The sequence below is a fragment of the Cygnus olor genome, chromosome 13 (genome assembly GCF_009769625.2).
Source record: "Cygnus olor isolate bCygOlo1 chromosome 13, bCygOlo1.pri.v2, whole genome shotgun sequence".
Classification (NCBI taxonomy): Eukaryota; Metazoa; Chordata; class Aves; order Anseriformes; family Anatidae; genus Cygnus; species Cygnus olor.
Genome location: NC_049181.1, coordinates 16,186,833 through 16,206,976, shown reverse-complemented (window position 1 = coordinate 16,206,976; position 20,144 = coordinate 16,186,833). Strand labels below are relative to the sequence as shown.

Below are 20,144 nucleotides of genomic sequence, written 5' to 3'. Positions count from 1 at the left end.
GACAGGTACAGTGGTTCAGGATGGCTGTAAGCAGACAAGTATAACAGGATCTGCAATGTGAGTGTGAGTATTCAGGACTTACCTCCAAAACCAGCGGTGACTCTAAAAAGGAATCACCTTACCTATCACAACAGCTGTCGATAATGTGCTGGGGGGCACTAACTCAGCATTAGCAGCAGATGTGAAAGCAAAACAGGGCTGTTGAGCTCAAACAAGGAGGTTGAGGAGAAGAGCATCTTTATGGCTTGGCCACCTTACATACCTGTGTTCTCAGGAGCAGCGATGGGATCTCCAATCAAACCGTAGCTGAACCTTCTAGAGATGGCGAATCTGACAAAGACGGTGGATGCTTTACCTAGAAATTTTTAAGATGTTATTCTTTTTAACAAGCTGTGTCTCAGTGATCCCTGTGCTTTACTTTTCTTCTATGATTTTTCCATTGATAAAATTCACGAATTTAATGAACTTGTGCCAACTTTCAGACTATAGTTTACATAGGAGTGGAAATACAGCATTATTACTTGAAGAAATGTATCCATGTATATTTAGGAACAGACAAGGCACTCTGGAGGCAGCTATCAAGCAGATAAGGAGAGGGGTGCAGGCTGTGCAGCATCTCTTCTGTCACACAACAGACAGTATTTGCTATGCCAGGCAGTAGTTTTATACAGTTTTCAGCATTCCTTTCTTAAATCTCCTCTATCATTCAAATCAACATATTGTTTTCAACATATCTGACTTAATTTTGAAACGATGGCATGTAAATATATAGCATATTATAGCTCTTGGAATTCCAGGGCTTTTCAAACCTCATTCTCTGAATCACTCGGCTTACAAAAACAGGCCCTGAAATCCAGCATAAAAGAGAATCCAGATACACAGACTGGAAGCTATTAAAATAAACAGATGGATGGTTTTGATTCCCTCCAGAAGAGAACAGATGTGGTTGCATGCATAAACATATGCATTCACCCAAATTAAACATAATACTCATTTTGTGTTTATCTCATAGCTTATCTCAAGTACATGAATTAAATATCCTATTAATGTTTCGCATGCTGTAGGTCAGCATGCTTTGGCTTTCGGACTAACTTCTGCAATAATGAAGTTACCAAAAAGTTGCAATCCTGGCTGTGAGACAGCACCTTCAGGTAGGTACAATTCATTTGTCATGTTTTTCACAAAGCCAAGTCAAACCAAAATAACCTAACACAATTAAGATCTGGCAAAGAAACATTTTCAATACAGTCATCAGCTATGTAACTTTAGTCGGAGCACTACTTCTGAAAGGTGATGGCTGGACAACATCCTTGGGACTTCTTTTAACAATTAAAGCGATGAGGATAGTACTTCATGCACAGGTCCTTTTTTTTTTTTTTTTTTCCCCTGTATGAATATGAAACTGTAGTCATCAATCTCCTGTTAGAAAAATGCTATGCATAAAAACAGATGAATTGGTGGAAATATACACCCAGGGAAAAGTTACACTTTTCTATGCCTCTCTGAAAACAGCCTAATTCAGCCAGGGATTACAAAATTCATTACCATTTAGTTTCCTATATGCAACTCATATTGTGAAATTTTTGAGCTTCCTGATAACTTTCATTGTCATCCTAAGAGCTTGCTTTTGTGAAGCCTGTTTGTGCTTAAAAAACTTGAGCTGATTATTCATCCTCATGCAACTAGAAGCATGTGAGAATCAGGCAGGAATTGTTAGCTGTGGAAAACAGCTTTCTTCTGCTTCGTCGGACAGAACAAAAACCTTATTTTTAATGTTTTAGATTCTCTCTGGTAAATCAGTACAATTTCCTGAACCTTCTATGGCTGTCTGTAAACTTGTCTATGATACATAAAGACTGGACCCTCCCTTCTGTATTGTTTTAAGATTAATATGTTTTTTATGTGAATGGCAACATTTCTAGAAGAAAAGAAGGCCCACCTTTACATTACAGTTTCCTTTCTGTGTGGAAGGTTGCACAAAAATTCCCAACAAGCAGTTGATTTTATCATGTGCAAGATGGGGGATTAGACTAGATGATTTTTCAAGGTCCCTTCCAATCCCTAACATTCTGGGATTCTGTGATAACTCTGCTTTCCACTGATGACAGCAGACTCATTTCTCAGTTCACAGACTAGCTCTTTGGCTACCCATGAATGACACGCATGCCTCTTGCTAAGGTAGCTCTAAAATGGTCAGGTACCGTCATCTGCTGCGTGCAGGTATTGCTGCAACAAATCATTGCAGTTCTAAACCTTTGCCACGCTAGATAATACCAGAAATATTCAATACCTCTATTACTGCCCTGTGATACTAGTCTTACGTCCTTTGGATGTCTTCTTCCATCCCAGGGGATTATTAACCTCTGCTGGGGGACCTCTCTGGGCTTTTGCCTCCATTCCTTTTGCTTCTCCAGCCCGGTTCCCCCTGACCATGCCTGCATGGCTTCCCTGCTCCAGCAGCGAAGGGTCAGCCCTGCTCCCGCACTGTTTTCTCTAGTCACTGGACCGGACACCCTTCCCCTTCTGCTTCGGGAAGAAGGAGACCTTGTGCCCAGGTGAAAAGCCCCGTATCGCTTCAAAGCTGTGTGCACCCACCTGTTTTGTAGAAATAGCGCTTCAAAAGAGAAGCGTTTTAAAATATCTATCTCCTATCACTGGACCACAAAGCACCGCAATCAGGTTCCAGATTTTGGCTCCTGGGGACCAACAAGAGGTGCTTAGTGGCTTAACTACCCAGTACAGGATGAAATGCGAAAGTAGGTTTTGTTAAACTCCCTTTAAAAAAGCCACAGAGCTTCCCAGAGGAATCTGAATCTTGGTGTTGTAGGCAAACATCTGCTAGAGAAGACCAGCCTCTAAACCCCCTTGCTCACCAGTCTGCATCTGTCTCCTTCCTGCCCAAACAGTGGCATTATATATACATATATATATATATACATTCTAATATCGCAGTACAACCCTAGAAGGGGCTTAACTACAACGAAGAACGAAATGAATCACTTCTGCCCAGATTCAATGCTGAAGGACGTCATTGCAAAATAAAAGATAGATCATACAGAGCTATCTTCTCATTTGCAGAATGATGGGGATGTATATAGCAGTGAGAGATCACATCAGTGTCTGCCTAATAATATGGACTGCCGGTTTTATGTGGCTGTATTTACAGTAGCTAGCACAGGAGAATGCAGAATGTGTTCTGCAGACTTCATCTAGGGCTGATGACTGCTTCTGAGTGGAAATTCTCTACAGATTTTCTGCCAACCTGCTTTTGGGCACACACTCAGTGATTATCTCTGCAGGTGCTGCTCGAAATGATGCAATTTAACTATGTGTTATACTCTTTTCTTCTAAGCTAGTTCTGGAGGAAAAAAATGTCAATGCACTGCTAATCTAACCAGTCACATCAGCTTGTTGTGATGAGGGGTGCTGAAAAGATCTTAACGGAAAGGGAAATTTCCAGCAGTACCTGGCACCCCCCCAGCTGGTGAAAGGCAGTCTCGGTGCTACAGGATGCCCTGATCGGCTAGATGGGTGGCATCTGTTATTCTGAGATAATTCACACACCGGTCCTCAGTTTCAATCAGAGAAGAATTCAGGAGTGAAGACACCCCTCCAGCAACCCTGATGTACACAGAAGTTCCACTAGGTGACAACAACAGAGCTGGCTGTTATAAAGGCAACCACGTTTATTTCAGTATCACAACCACAAAAAATAAAAGCAGAGGTCCCGTATGTACAAAAAGCATTTTGGCAAACAGGGTGTGATACTTGAGCTATAAGTCATTTTTCCTCATTGGTTCCCCTGCTTCTTTTGCTGAATAAATGATCCCAACTGATTTCCCTGCTCCAGATGATCTGTCCAAGCAAATAATCTTTTCATTTATTTTTCCCTTGCCTAGGAGGAAATATTTCTTTTCTATTAAAAGATGGTTGCATGGGAATACCGGTCAATGGTCTATGAAATGAGACAAAGAGAGAAACTCTTTGTTGCTAACTCAGATAAAGATTTATCTAGAGCCATCCTGGGTTTATCCTCTCAGTAACAGCCATTTCACAAAACGCAGAGGGAGCGATGTCATTCTCACTTGAGTGTGTATGTGCATTAATTCTTTCTACTGGAAAGAATCAAAACTGTTCATCTATGTGTCACAGCTCCTACAATGACATAATCTAATGGAAATGTATCCCCTTTTATTTGGAAAGCATCCCCATTTTAGGGGGGGATGAGACTATTTTTGCACTATAAGGACCTGACTAGGCTCAGTGGGCATGCTGTCGATATCTGTGAAGCGCCCATCAATCTACAAATTTGTTTCCATATAAGCCACCATCTTCTTTGACGAAGAAAACAGAACTGTGTGATGCCAGGCATATTTGGGCAACATCCTAAAAAGACACTGAGCCATGTTCCTGTATGGTCCCAAAAAGAGCTGAGCTGGCACAAGCAGGAGATGGAGCAGAGCTGGGAAGGAGCTGCAAGGCACGAGCGTGGAACTGTGTACGCAGGCAGAGCCAACAAAGCCCGTGCGTTGACGAACTACAGCTTCAGTCGGATATTCGGTCTCCTTTGGTTCTCTCCAGAGCCATTGCAAAGAATGAGACACCTCTAGAAGGTGATTTAAGCCATCCAAGATATGCTTTTACTGTGAATAGCCCATAGAGGTTTGCATACCCTTCGCCTGCCTCAGAAGAGCAGCCCGCTATTTCGCTATGTTAGGCACTTTAGGTAAGCCTAAAGTTAAACTTAGAGACCAAAACTGTTCCTCCAGATCTTGTAGCACACCTAACACTTGCATGGTGCTAAGAGTGGAGGGGTCCAGGTTCCCTTCACCTCTGATGCTAGGGAATAATTACAAATAAGGCAGAACTCAAAACTTAGGAATAAAAACAATCTATTCTGAGCTCAGATCAGTCCCAGGTGATTGGCAACATGCTTCTTCCATAGGAGACAGGTAATCAAAGGCATTTAGCTATTTGAGGCATCATCTTTTAACATAATAACGGAATATGAGTGTCAGAACGAGCAAAACAACCACCTCCTGAAAACGGGGTCTGTTCATAACATCTCTAGGTAGCAGCCTAGAAATACGTCCAAAGCCACTGCTGCAGGAGATCTCTCTGCTCATGTAGGGATCTTCTCCCTGATGGCAACACTTAGGGGGTTTTTACCTTACCTGCATACTGGTGATGAATTTATAAGCAGGCGCAGACAGCTTGATGGCCCTTCTCTTTTCATCCTACCTATTCTTATTCATATAATTGTATAATCCTTATTTGAAACTCCCTAAGCTATTTGCCTCAATAATACAAGTTTTATTCATATGCTGGGGTTTGAAGAAACAGAGCATAGTGTCTCCTGCAAGAAAAATCCAAATGATGTTTCTTTGTGGCTGGAATTTAATCTATTCTAAGTGGTGCCTCTGTTCCCTAGTGCTTTGCTTACCGGAGGTGAGCTCTCTGGCGCTGAAAACAGAAGATATTTTAGCATTTATGTGCGAGCGTGTGCATGCAGGAATGCAAATCTGTAAAAGTTCCAGAGTTCATCTAAAATGCTAACAGAATTACAAGGGCTTCTGTACTACAACCTACAGGGCTTCTGACCGGAAGAACACGTGGTGCTCATCGCTCCTTCCCAAACCCAAGAAATGCAGTTATAGTTACATCTCTTCTTCCCCTGGTCAGCAGAGTGGTCTTAATTGTCTATGTCATTATGCAAAAAAAAAGAAAAAAAGGCCTCAAATTTTATTGTGAGGGTGTTGCTTCCACTGTTGATCTCTAGAGGAATTAGTTCCAGGTGTGGGGGCAGTCCTCTCAGTGCTTTTTAAATGTGTAAATTTCTCAGGCGTAACTTTACATCTAATCTGACAGTGAGATACACTAACTGTCTTCCATATACAAGAAGGAATAAGACAAAACCTTTCGGCTCCCTCAGGCATATATCAGTGAACAGAAATAAAAACAGGAGAAATCTACCATAACTTCCATAAAAAAAAGGAAGAAAAAATAAGAATATGGCACAACAATAGCAAGCTGTCCTATGAGCAGCAGGGGAAGCTCTGGAGAGGAAATTGTTCAGAAGAGACCTGCACTCTTCTGTTCCTCTTCAGAACACGCGATAGTACAGCTGTGCCATCCCAGGGGTTACCTACCAGCCTGAGCATCACGAATCCTCGTGTGTGGTGTGTGTGTACAACAGCATTTGTGTAACATCAAGTAATGAACTGCTTCTATTCAAAGAGTGCTGTAAATGAAACCACTTTTCAGGCAGTCTAATCTGACAACCCAGCTTGTTTGACAGCCCAGCTTTTGCTTCTGTCTGCTACCAAGTGACTCTGGGCAAGCTGGTTTTTTTCCTGCATCTTCTCCCCACTCAGGCAAATGAGCACACCACCACCCACCTCTCCCTTAAGAACAGTTAGACTTTTTAACTCCTTAACTTTTTAAAGTAAAATCATTCAAAAATCCCTCTGTATGAGCTCCCCCAAATATTCTCATAGTCAAGGTTTTGAGCAGTTCTGTATTACTTGGCTCTGCCCACAACAGGACGCAACCCATTCAGCCATCGCAAGACCAACTGCTGGTAGGTCACTCGCAGCAGGCTGACAATGCCGAGAAATGCAGAACCCGATCTTGCAAACTCTGCAGTAGAAGCCCTGCTGCAAACATTACAACATGTGGATGAGGAAAGCAGGAAAATAAATGAGGCAGGCTGTCTGGAAAATTTCCATCCCAAAGATCAGATTATTCCAGAAACTTACACGAGTGAGCAGGGGCTGGGAAGGTTACACAGATCCCCCTGCATCTGCATAAATCATCAGCTCTCTTGGGGCTGGCAAAGCGCTGTAGAAGCGCCCAATTTCCTTCAGAGAGGATCCTGCAAGTTGAGAACTGGGAAGTATGTTTACCCAATAATAGTCTGAGGTGAATTTTAGATCCCTCAGGAGGCTCCAGCCGCATAATTGCAAATACTTATTTTATCTGAACCTCATAACTCTAACTTGCAGTGATTAAAATGAAATTCCCATCTCGGATACGCAGGAACAAAAGTCTTAATACCAACTGCTAAATCTCGGTATCACATTCAGCCACCTTAGTAACCTGTTTAAAAAATAATAAAAATAAAAACATCTGTAATCACATTATCATCCAGCCAAAGGGCTGAAATTTCCCTAGGGGAGATACTGGCTTAGAGAGAAAGTTTGCTTAAAAATGAAGCTTGTATCATCAGAATGTAAAATCCCAATCAAAGAAAGCAACAGTGTGCTGTAAAACCTAACCACTGTAATGAATAACAACATTTTTCTTTTTGTATCTGTTTAATACCTGAACAGTCTATGTTTAAATTATCTAGCAATGAAAAAGTTCCCTACGGACTCTCCCCCTCCTAAACGCAGGTCCAATGCATTTAAAAAAAGTCACTTCAGGTTGATCACAATGATCATTTGTTTGTGGCAAGCACCACTAATACAACAAATACCCTCACATTCTTCTGTCGTACTGGTAAATAAATGAAGATAATCCTAACAGTAACACGATCCCCTATATGCTGTCATGATAACAATGCTGTAGAGTGTCTTACGTCTGCACACGATCATCATCCGAACAGTGTCAGTCGTCTGAGCGAGCCAGGGAAGGTTTTCTTCTTTAATGAATCAGAGAAAGAAACCAAACGTTGGAGCTGATCTTGCCAAACATTTTCAGGTGGCTGTACAGAACCCTCTCGGCATTATGAAACATCCGTAACAACACAAAGAAAAGAAGCAGACTTCTTTTCACGTGGCTAACAGCATTGCTTGGGCTTCAATTTCTTCTGCCAAGACAAAGTTTCTTTGGGAGAACTACAGCAAACAGTGTTCATTGCAACCCCTCTGCAGAGGCAACTGTGGTCAGAAGAGGGGAATTTGGTGGTTTAGGGAGAAGTTTGATTTAGATTGGGTGATAAACACATGGGGAAGGGCGCTGTCAGGACACTGCTTTCCCCCTGCTGTGCCACCGACCACACACCAAGTTGGCCTAAAATGAATGCTTAATGTAGACTGGATTACTTCCCCAAGGCACCTAGCATTTAACCCTGATCCCAAGCACTTCCCTTTTTCCGTCAGATGTTGAAGGTGCCGTACCCACAGGTCAATGGGCCAGCTCCGTACTTACGGCGTTGTTAGCTTTTTGATAAATTGCGCTCGTCAACCCTACCATTTCTTCTGTAATTTGCCAAGGATTAAGCAGACGTGGACAGGAAAATAGTTAACTAGGATTGCGAAGCAGTTTCCCTGGTTTTCTTCACGCTAGGAATGCACCAACAGTAGAAGGGATACATACAATTAAGCAACTTTGTTAATACGTTGTGCTTAATAAAAATGCAAGTCACATTTCAATACAATTCAATTTCACACACAATTCAATAAACATTCAAGTCACAGCGTTAAAATTTGGATATGACAAAATATGAGGTTGCTCAGATGTGGAGTTTTACTTTAGCACGTTGAAGAAGTCTGATCAGACCTGATTCTGGCTTTCAAGCACCCTAACACATGGAATGTCTTATGTATACAGAGAGAAATTACCCGAGATGCAGGGATGTCCTGGCAGCAGAGGACAGGATGAGGAGCACAGTGGCAGGACTGTAAATCCTGGTCCATTACTGGCATTTATGGATGTAGGAGAACTCGTTTAATCTCCCCAGCACCATCCACGGCTCTGTAAATCAGGTCACTTTGGATGTGCTGCCGTTCAAGAGCTTGCACTGCTACGTTAATCTGCTTAGGCTCCTGCTTGCCCTAAGACCTAAGTCATTTGCCTTTTTTAGCCCTAAGACCGGCTCCTGCAGTCTGGTACAGCCTTTGCTCCCGCACCTACTCTGCAATTAGTATCCGCAGCAGCGCGTTTAAACCTCTACTGCGTATTTTTACATGAGACCACACGTCTGGAACGCAGCACAGACAACAGGATGTGACGGAGGACTGTTGTTGCCAGTGTTTAAAGGAGTATCATCATAATTAATCTGTTCTAAAACAACATCCAAGTTTCCAGAGCACCTGATAGGACTGAGTCCACATACATTATAATATTTACTTTGCCTTTTATCACCGATATTTGGCATTTTCATTTTAAACTAGAATATCTCCTGACAGTTTTATTTTCCTTTTTACTATACTTTTACTTTGTTATAGGCCGGTATCTGATACTCATTATCTTAAAGCACAAGTGCTATCTGATTTCAATGCAGACTGGTATCACGAAGGAATGGCAAATTGCTTTAGGAGATTAATAATATAATCCAAAATAACTACCTACAGGTTTTGTATCTACACATCTGTACTACAACTTCCCTATCTCATTCTCCTCCTGCTTAGCCCAGGATATGCGCAATGTTGTAATACCAAGAAATACTGCTGTAGCTTCTATTTACTGCTGTGAAGAGATGACTTTGTGAAGAGCTGAGAAAAACTACTAAAAGGGTGGAAAAACTTATCTGAGATTGGCCAACATAAAAATGGAAATTTATTCCAAGCTGACAGATAATTTGAGACGTAGGAGCACAGGAACCTAAGATAGAGCCTGAGGAACTCTATCTGCAGCTAAACAAGGTCTTGAATTATGTCCCTTTGATAAAGTCACCCGTCACTGCCCGCCATCCAGGTAAAATCTGAAGGAGTTGAAAACTTCAGCCAAGTTACTGACAAGTCCCAAGAGAGTTGCATGTCAACACAGCACAGAAAGATGCTCTCAAATCTCCAAATACTTGAATGGACAGTCACCCTTATGTTTTGTTCATTACCAGGAGCATTGAAAGCCGATGGGAGCTCATGTTCCACCATCTATGGAGGAAATAGGGACTTCTTAAATTATGGGGGTAATTTCTTCTCCTGCTCTTGCAAAATTTGCCAAACACTCTTTTGAAGATGTTGCTTGAATGTTACCTGGAAGTTTAACACCCTTCCCTATCCAAAATTAGATAAATTCCAAGAATCTAGTCTGTGCTCAGTCTGTATTGAGAGAGAATAGCCACCATCTATCCCTTTATATCTAATGTATGGCATTGTCAGTTTTGGTACCACACAGCTGATGAACACCAGTCCACACGTGGATATCTTATTTGGCTGGGACATGCTGCAGAGTCCCATAAGGCCAGTGCTGGAGGCACATAAGCTACAGCACTCTTAATATCCAAACATGCACCTGCAAGCACAGATGTCTAAGAAAAAAGTTGTAAGAGACTATGGAAGTTCTGTAATAACAGTGAGCAAATGATTGTCAAATTGTCCTCACAAATAATACAACCATTAATTTACAATCAACTGGATTACTCATTATCCTTCCACGACAATCACTGAATAAATTATTTTCTTGTCTACCCAGAACCTTTAAAATGAGGTGAGATCAGATGCAAATGAAGAGGAAATTGCCGTTCCAAGGACAGATTTTATTATTTTCAGTCTCTGACAACAAATATATTACTGGTCATATATAAAAAAGCCCTGCCCGCTGAACAGCAGAATAATAAAACTGCAAACTTAATTATTAATGGGCACCTGAAGCCATTGGAATCTCTGTCCAGAAGCAACACTTAATTTGTAATGTGCCGTGACTCAGTCAATGTCTTTATATTTATAACTAAAAGACACTGAAACGTGTTTGTAGTAGTAACACTGACTACATGACTGTAGCAGTGCTAAGAGGCGTGGGAGGAATATCAGGTCTGATAGACTCACATAGGTAAGGCATGAATTAGAGGAAAGTGTTTCAGAGGTAGCTGCAAAGATCATAATTGCCAGCAGCAGCAGCAGTGTCTGCAGAAACATCTGTCCAAACCTGTCAGTCAGCAGGGGAAACCAGAGGAATGGCACATCTTACATGAACACCGCACTCCAAAGTAATAGCTGTAATTGCAATAAGAAAGGTTCCCCGGTCAAACTTTCAATGTTACTTCTGGGCAAAGATCCCAGTACTGAAAAAGGTAAAGATCTTTTTCAGTTCTTGAATTATTTCCATCTGTACGCCAAGTAGAAAGCATCCACAGCAACTTGGCAAAAATACCACTTTTAAAACAAAAAGGAAAGGCTGAGTTAGTGCTGGAAATTGTTGGCATTGCTGGAGACAGCCAGCAAATTCTGCACCTGTCATCAACACCAGCACTGAGTGGGCAGCAGCTGTGCCAGCCCTCACTACCTGCACTCTTCCACCACTGTTCTTTAACCCCTCTGTTACCCTTTGCCCGGAGGGAGCAAACCAGCCCTACCTTGCTGCAGTTCCTCTGCAGAATCTGCAGAAATCCCCCCCCAGGAAGGCAGTTAATGGCTGTCTGTGTAACACAAGCCCTGCGGGATGCTTTGTTGCAGTGTGAGTTTGTTCTTCAAGGCCAGTTCTGAGCTGGCCCATCTCTTGCTGTAGCTATCAGGCCAACAGGGACGGTCTTCCCATGCAATCACAATGGTTTCCTAATTCATGGCTTGAATTCATCGTGTGCATTTGTCTACTGGGCACTACACTCACACAGACGACTTGTTTAGCTGCTTTCGCTGAGACACTACTGCATTGTAAGGATTTTAAATTGATACTGTTATGAACAGGAGTTGAACCAGCAACCAGACCAGAAAGGGTCTACAACGCCAAACTGCATCCCATTAGCCCATCGAGCTGCAGAAAGAGCTGCTGTGGAAGTCAGAAATCAGAGAGCACCCCTCAGCCCTTGTAATTCTCACCTGGAAATGAGGATTTCTTTCAAACAGTCCAGTAGCGGAAGCAATTTGTAGGAGACAACTGAAATTTTGCTAAGGATCTGTCAGGAAGATTAGGACATCTGCATGACTAAAGGCAAACACCAGAGCAATTCAGGTGGAAAGCAGCTCTAGGCCTGTCCTTCTGCCAACCGGATCGGTAACTGGGCGAGCAGATCCATCGGAAGGCTTGGACTCTGCCAGGAATGCAGCTAGGGATATAGATCAGCTTCTTCAGCTGGCACATCGCAGCAGCCAGCTAAAGGGACTTTGTCAATATTTCATTTATTTGTGAGGGAAGAAAATAAGGTTTAAAGAGCTTTGAACTTTTAAAAAAGACCCCTATAGCTCCTGGCACTATATCAGCCTAGATCAAAGTCACTTTATTTTTTTATTTTTTATTTTTTTAGATACCCAAACCTGCTCTTTTGTTTAATGCTCCCTGACGCTGCAAAGGACCAAAACGATAATAAGACACTGCTGTAAGGACAAGCAATTCTTTTCAGGCAGAGTACATTCAAACACACATAAGGGCTCCTGTTACCTGCTAATGGTGCCACAGTTTCACTGTCTCATCTTACTCTGTCAACTTTGTAGCTGAATTATTGCTTTAATATCTTGGTCTCTGTTCTGACTATGATTTGTTCTTTGTTGTTTTTCTGAACTGCACGTCAGAGCAATACATTGCTAGAGACACTTTAGCTGGTTATAGCTATAGCATTGCAAACTGAAAGTCTCTTCGCTGCTATTCATACAAATTATGTACGGATATGAGCGTACATGATCTAAACATGTTCAGAACTTGGAAACCTTTCAGAACGAGTGCAAATTCCTAATAGAATATACTTCTTTACATTTATTTATTTATTTTATTATTATTAAAACCAGCAGCACATTGCAGTGTAATGCTTTTCCCACTTCATGTATTTTCATCACAAGCTCCATTCAAAATGCATCCTCCATCCTTACAGTTATTTTACTTTAAATATTTCATGATTGATACACAAAAGACAACACTGGATGAATGTAACCGTTATTTCATAAATGCTCCTCAAGGGACTACATATGCTTAATATGTGAAGAAGTACACAGCAGGTCTGTCTAAATTATTATTCATAGCTACGAGGGGACTATAAATGCACATTTCTTTTCAAAATTCAGGGTCAATCTAACAGAGTTTTTACGTTGAGCTATCACAGGGGTCAGCTGATGTTCAATGAATAAAGGATTTGAAAGCTCAGGGCCTCCTAACTTCTTACTGGTTCCTTATTTCGAAGGATTCATAGAGGTAAATAGGTGCAGGGAACAACCGTGGATAATTCCAGTTAATGCAGAACAAAAGAAGGGCGAAAGGGACTAAAACCTGGCAAGAAGCTGGCAGATCATCCAAACCCCTCAGTTCTGCTGGATAAGTAACTTTCCCCATCTGAATCCATCTATGGACTGTGCAGCTAATGGGGACAAAAAAAAATTGCCTTCCACTGAACCACGTTCAACATGCCTTTCAACGTACCTATTCAGACCTGATACACCCCAAATTCCTTTCCATATATCTGCCCTGTACCACGGACCTGCCAGGCAGCACCACTCTTTTTCTTCACCAACATTTTGATAATGAACCGTGGGTTATAATGATTCAGGAGATTCATTTGCTAGCAGGACGGGATTTGCAAGTAAAGACTGCCAGGCTCTCAAGTCTACAATACAACACGTACTGCGGTGTGAAGATACCTAATCCAATTCTAATCTGGCTGTGGAGAGCTAAACCCTTAGAAGTTGAAAGGGAAAGTAACTAAGGCTAGATGTTTTTATAGCTCTCCAGCTTAAGGATAATTTTCAAAAGCATATGGAATTGAGGTAACTGAAATAGAATACTTTAATGACACAGCCCATTAGGTTATTAAGGAGATCAGACAGTTTGTTTCAGTTGCTTTTAATTATCTTCTGTGGAGTTGTTCTGGTTTTATACTGGTGTAATTAAACATATCACATCCCAAGCTGCTTAATTTCCTTAAAGATTCTGTTTACCTGTTCTTAATTTTATGAGAACTTTAACTTCCAGGTGTTTAAACCAACAATTAAAAAAGAGAAGACCCTCTTAGACTGAAGAGGAATCAATTCAGAATATATTTTAAGTTTACGAGTGTTCATTTTCTTCTACTAGCAATTCCCAGTCACTAGTCTCAGGCAAGATATCCTGACATTTTTAATCATACAAACACCATAATTTTGAAACAGCCATATAGGCTGCTTCTTTTCGTTTCTTAAGATTCAACAGAGGATACATCATAAATGGCGCTTTAAGAAAAAACAATTCTATTATTCTAGCTAGCTGGGACAATGACTGCCACCATGAAAATAAAATTACTGCCATTAAATCAAGAACTTAATTAGAATCACATCAACAGGTTCATTTTCTACCGGGGACTTGGTCTAGTGGCATGGCATAGAATGATTTACTCAAGAGCACCTATCAGGGCTGAGCCAAGCCTGTAGTCTTTGAATACTTCTGATATTCCAGCTGCCTGGAAGAAGCTCGGTAGTTGCAGAAGGTTCACGGGCACTGCTTCTGGTAGCTAGAGATGAGCTAGCAACTCCCACCGAGAGAAATCTGGCTTATGCCCATGTATGGAGTCAGAAAGAATCAGACTAATTTTCCTCCATAATCCAAGCAGACACAGAGCCTCCAGATGACTGTATCAAACACGAAGATACAATCTTTGCTTTTCCCCTCCTTTTTCATTACAGAGTGCCCTCTATCCCCAAACTCTGATAGCAAAGATCAATACGATACCAAAGGGAGAGGATTATGGTCTGCCTACACTCAGTTTCTATAACAAAGAGAGAATAAATCTCCCTGGCTGACATAACGAGACATTAACTGCGTTTGCCAGTAGTTGTGAGATACTCTTTAGTTATTCTGGAAATCCTCTTTCATGCAGACACTGGAAATCCCCTGTGCACGTCATCATTTAACCTGTCTGCCAAACTCAATGTCACCTTCCTTCCGTCTATCTCCTCCCCCTGCAGCTGCTTCAAAAACAGAAAAGGTGCATAATTATTTCATAAACACGCATCAGTGAGCTCACTGAGCTTGGGAAAAGAGTGTAAAAGACAGTCCTGATCTTGTACATACTTCAGAATGCCACGACATGACGATTCGCTCCAAATGATAACTTAACCAATGAGACCACTTTTCATTATCAGAGGATAAGAATGAAAGAGATGATGAATAAGAGGATACATCTTATCCCAGCAAGAAGCGCCAGGATAAGAATCCAGGAACCTTGGTTGCCATTTTGTCTGACCTGAAAGGAGTCATTTATTCCTTCTGCATTTGTTTTCTTATCTATGGGGTAGCAGCACTAATATTTATTTTACATGTCTTTTAAAAGCAAATAATGTTCTGAATGCACTTTGAAATTATATGAGTCAGTGCAAAATATGGTCCCATATGTGTAATTTTAAGTTTTTAATGACAATTTAGGCATATGCATGCTGTTAGAAAAACAACAGCTTTACCAATACAATGAAAATCACTATTTGAGTTTATAAAGCCTATATTTATTAAGAAGGTCTGCCTTAGACTAGCATAATAAAGTTCTCAAACATCTACATGCACACACAGCGCTAACTGGTTGCCAAACTTAAAATGAGCGTTGATTTGCTGAGATCTCAAACAGAAAATTAAGACACAAGATCTTTCTCCATAAATACAATCACCTGAAACAACTCATTCCTTACCAGCAACACCAATATTTCTTCTTCCAGGAGCATGAGATTTCTCAGAAATAAACCCATCTTCAGAGGAGATTACTAACATCTCAAAACACTGTCCACAACCCACAAAATCACTCCACCTCTACCAGTAGAAATAATATTTCAGCAAAGAAAAATTAAAAGAAGAAAAACAGAAAGAACCTTGCTAAGACAAGTTACAACACCTGCAGGACGCTTCAGTAACACAACAATTAGCATCACAAAATCTAGCTGAAAAATGAATAAATACCGTGCTTTTACAACAGATGGATACATGATGGGTTAAATAGAATGTTGATGTGAAAAGCTGTAATTTCTAAATGAAGGCATTTTCTGAAATGTCAAAATGACTCATCAGTTTGAAATATATTCTGAAAGATTCCCAAAAGAGTCAACCTATTACCGAAGAAAACTGATTAATAAGTCTAGTATCGATCTATTGAAAGTGCACAATAAGTCTGCCTTTCCCTTGGAAATTTCTTCCCACACCAAAACACTAGCAATTTGTCAGGATGGTCCACATGGAAATCATTAAGCAAACATAATAAAAAGGGAAAACAAAATGAAGAAAATCTCAAATATTTACTATAAGAGTTTCTCAGTTCACTTCTTTTGCATGAATTAATGTCATGTTCAGAAACAACCCCAACCTGTCCATCTGAGGGAATGTATTTTTCCTCAGAATGACATTGTTAAAGCACTTGTCTGAAATTCCCAGCTATTTAAAGCGTCTCCTTGAAGGCACCTACAATAACTTTGCATGGGGAAAAATTAAAATGAACTGATGCAATAAGTAGATAAGGATGCAGACTAAGAGAACAAACAACACCTTGGCGTGTCTTAGAATGCAAACGATCACACATGGGAACTTCCTTGAGCTCAGGCTGCTGCTGTAAGCAGCACTGAATTTATTCAGAAAAAAAAAAGATCAAGACTATTAGGAAAGAGATTCAGCCCCAACCCATACAGCAATACAACTGAGATCTGTAGACAGAAAATTCAAGTAAAGTATTTCAAGGTATCACAAGTGGATCTCATTCTAACTCTTCTCCACAGGCCTTTGTGTCTCTGCTGAGGAGTTTGCATGGATCGATCTATCTAACTATCTATCTATCCATCCATCCATCCACACACACATGAATAGACATTTTAGAATGCTGGCCAATGGAACTTTGTTGCATTTTGAGATGTTTTCTCTTAAGGTTATTGCAATTTATTGTAGTTATTGCAATTATAATGAGAAAAGGCTCACAAGGCAGTCTGCAAACTATGTATGCAGTTTGCATTGAAATGCACCCAAACGTGGGAAGGTGGACATTGCTATTTAACAGCACATTAGGACACACAGTGATTAAGAATAATTATCCATCTTAAAGTACAAAGCAAAATTAGGAAGACAGAGTGTAATTATGCTAATTGGAATCCAGCCTATGCACTAATACCAAACCTTGGAAATGCAGCTGTGGCTCCTTCACAGGCACAAGTGTTAATTATTGTTTATGTCTCATCCTAAGGACAAACTTCCTCTGGAATACAATGCTAACCAGCAACTCAGAGAACCACCGTGCACAAAAATTGCCCTAAAAAGACACTTGCCATGCTCTTTACAACCTGGCTCTTCATTAGATATTTCTCCCCAGGATGGTTACCAGGTCTGACACAGATGAAATTATACCTGCCTGCAGAGATACTGTTGTGACCAAGGACAAGGGAGTCATCTTTTGTTTTTCCAAAAAGATTTTTAGTTCTCTTTTCTTCACCAGGAAGGCTACTGAAAATGCAGCTGATTGTGGTTTCCTACCACAAACCAGGGCATAAGCAACAAGAGCCCATGTACAAAAATAGGTCTGAAATATGTTTTGTTTATGCCTGTGAAACTCAGCCCCCAGCTTTCATTCAATTTATATATATTTAAACTTATATGACAGTGGTCACTTTTAACATTTCATTTGTATGCACGCTTTTGATGTGCCATGGACACCAGCCAGTCACTAGCAACTTTAAGCAAGAGATCAATCCATTTCCTAATTAGAGATGTGAATTAATGGGAACTGAAATGACCATTGTAAATAAGGCAGGCCCTAGACAACGACTTCTTTACATGCCCTGTGCCCTACAGCATTTCCTTTGTAATATTTTCAAACTATCCACTCTCATCAATGATTTATGGTGTCTAGGTGCTACTTGGCAGTACTTTCAATGTCAGTGCTGATAAAGGAGAAAACTTTTATTGTATCTTGAACCATCAACAACTTGCTTCTGAAATTTCAAAAGAGTTCTTGCATTTGACCTTCATATTTACAGAGTCTAAACACCTGCATTTTCACGGAGAATAACACTTTAGGAGCACTTCACTAATGAGTCACATCAGCGTTAGCCATCATCAGAATATGCTTAATTCCATTGGCCTCGCACCATCCTTCTCCAACTGGGTACCGAACCTCATTGTGACAGCTCAATTAGTTCTGCTGGCAACATTAACGAGATTACGATTATGTGAGAAACACACCTAGCAAGTATGAATTCTTATGCAGCCCTCTAGTAAAAAAGGAATATTACAACTTTAATAGAAGGAGGCATCAAAAAGAATTTACCCACACAAAGAAATTCAACAATTATGTTTAAATTTAATATAACATGATAAAGAGAAGAGCTGGAGTAAAAGCCTGTCGCTGCTTCTCACACAATATTATTTATGGCTCTGTGTAGGACCAACACCACAACATTAGCGGTCAGAAATCTTAATACCTTCTGACACAACTGGGTTGGTCCATCTATTATCACCCACAAATCCTTCAGAAACAAATACTGGTTCAAATAATTATGCTGTTCTACATATTAACTTCCAAGACACCAACGAGAGGAACTGCAGTGATAAAATGACTTGTTTTAGGGAAGACCGGTTAAAAAGAATTATTTGTATCCTGGGCTTCAAATCAAATGCCTTTAATATTAGGATCACACTTTCCACTGAATAAATGTCAGAGAAATAAACTTGATAGAAAAATATATTTTCCATGCTCTAAAATTATGAATTTTAAAAAGGACTGAGAACACGAAACTACAAAGTCTTTAACCTCAGGGGAATAAATTCAAATACCAACCAGGTCAGTAATAATCTAATGTCAACTGTTACCATAAAAAATGGACAATGATAAATAATGAAGTATCAAGCTGCCAGAAAGGTATTTAGTGAGACCTCTGAGGATCTGTGTTATTCTTACTTACTCTGCATTATTCTCTGTGTATCTTGATTAGAATTTTAAAGAAAAGGTAATGCTTCTCCCTACCCTATTTCACAGTCATTTATAACCCAGAGCATGAGAACTGTCAGCCTACCTCTTAAGATTCTTCCAGACTGTTTTTATTCAGTTTGGGTACTTGCTAGCTTGTTTCCAACATTATTTTCCTGAGAAGAAAAATAAAACAAAGCAATCAATGAAAGGTGAACCTTTATGCTGGAGAGGTTTAGTACGCAATGCAGATTTTGCTCATCTAAATGGTAGGTATTTTCTTAATTACATTTTCCTCCTTTCATAATGTTGGCAGCTTAAAGAAAAGGAAGTTTTGTATAGATCTCTGCTCTGACTGGTATTCAGCTGACTCCCACTTCCTGCAGGATGGGTAAATGCCGCTTCTGTTCACAGCTGCATACCTCTCTTATTACTGCTATGACTTTTATTGATGGAGAATATAAAAGAAATACTCATCACATGTAAATTATTTTAATATGTCGTAGCTAGCCAAATGAAAACAAAGAGGGCCAGCAGCAAGCAGTCCACTCTACAGAAAGCAAAGAAGCACTGAATGTTAAAACATTGGAACAATATGAAGTGCTTATTCCTCTTAGCCTTACACTCCATTGCATCAATGCAATTATTTACTCTTCCGCAAGTGTGCATTTCTCTCCTTACCCTGTCCAAACTGTTTCTTTATAAGAGCAACACACAGAGGTCTCTCTTTCAAGAGAAAGACCGCTTGAGCTGCAAAAACCATGTGCTGCACTTAATGAAACATGAGAGAAAACAAGATCTTAAAATCAAGCATAGACCTTGGGCAAGCCAGCCAAAATCCAGCATGAGGTGCTTACTGTGGTAAAATACCTCAGTGACTTCTATGTGACAGAGAAAACACTACGCACCCTGGAACTGAAGTATATGTATTTATTGATAAAATGACTTCCCTAAAAGAAAATATAGTGCTATCAGCTACCTTGTAATAGCAATATTAAAACAGGATCCAGCATGCAGAGGACACGAGCTAACTTCATATCACGACGTGCTCCCAAAGGGCACCGTCTCTGACAGCTGTTCCCTCGGCCTGGCTGCCTCAGCAGCAACGCCGGCCTCTTCCCGGCCTTCCACCGCGAGATCCCGCTGTCGCGACACGATATCGCAGGCAGAGCACGACAGAGACGGCGGCCGGGCCGGCGGAGCCCTCCCGCTTCCCCTGCGGCCCCTTCCCTCAGCGCCCGCCCCACGCCCTCCCCTCAGCGCCCGGCGGCGGGCTCGGAGCCCCGGCTCCCTCCCCGCTAGGGGCCGGGCCCGCGGCCTCGCCCGGCTCGGAGCCGGGGGCCGGGCCCGCGCAGCGCGGAGCTGGCGGAGGGGCGAGCCGCGGGTAAGGAGCTGGACCCCGGCCGCCGGCCCTGCGCTGTAGGACGGCCCCCGC

At 41.1% G+C, this 20,144-nt stretch overlaps 1 long non-coding RNA gene across 2 annotated transcripts; it reads right to left on the bottom strand.

The window, feature by feature from the left end:
- Nucleotides 1–2,385: 2,385 nt before the first annotated feature.
- On the bottom strand, nucleotides 2,386–20,115 carry LOC121077077. Of its 2 annotated transcripts, XR_005823887.1 has the most exons (4): nucleotides 19,689–20,115; nucleotides 18,816–18,885; nucleotides 3,467–3,642; nucleotides 2,386–2,696 (listed from the first exon to the last, which is right to left on the bottom strand). It is a non-coding gene; the product is annotated as an uncharacterized LOC121077077 (long non-coding RNA). The 2 variants fall into 2 exon arrangements; XR_005823888.1 differs by lacking the exon at nucleotides 3,467–3,642.
- Nucleotides 20,116–20,144: the final 29 nt, after the last annotated feature.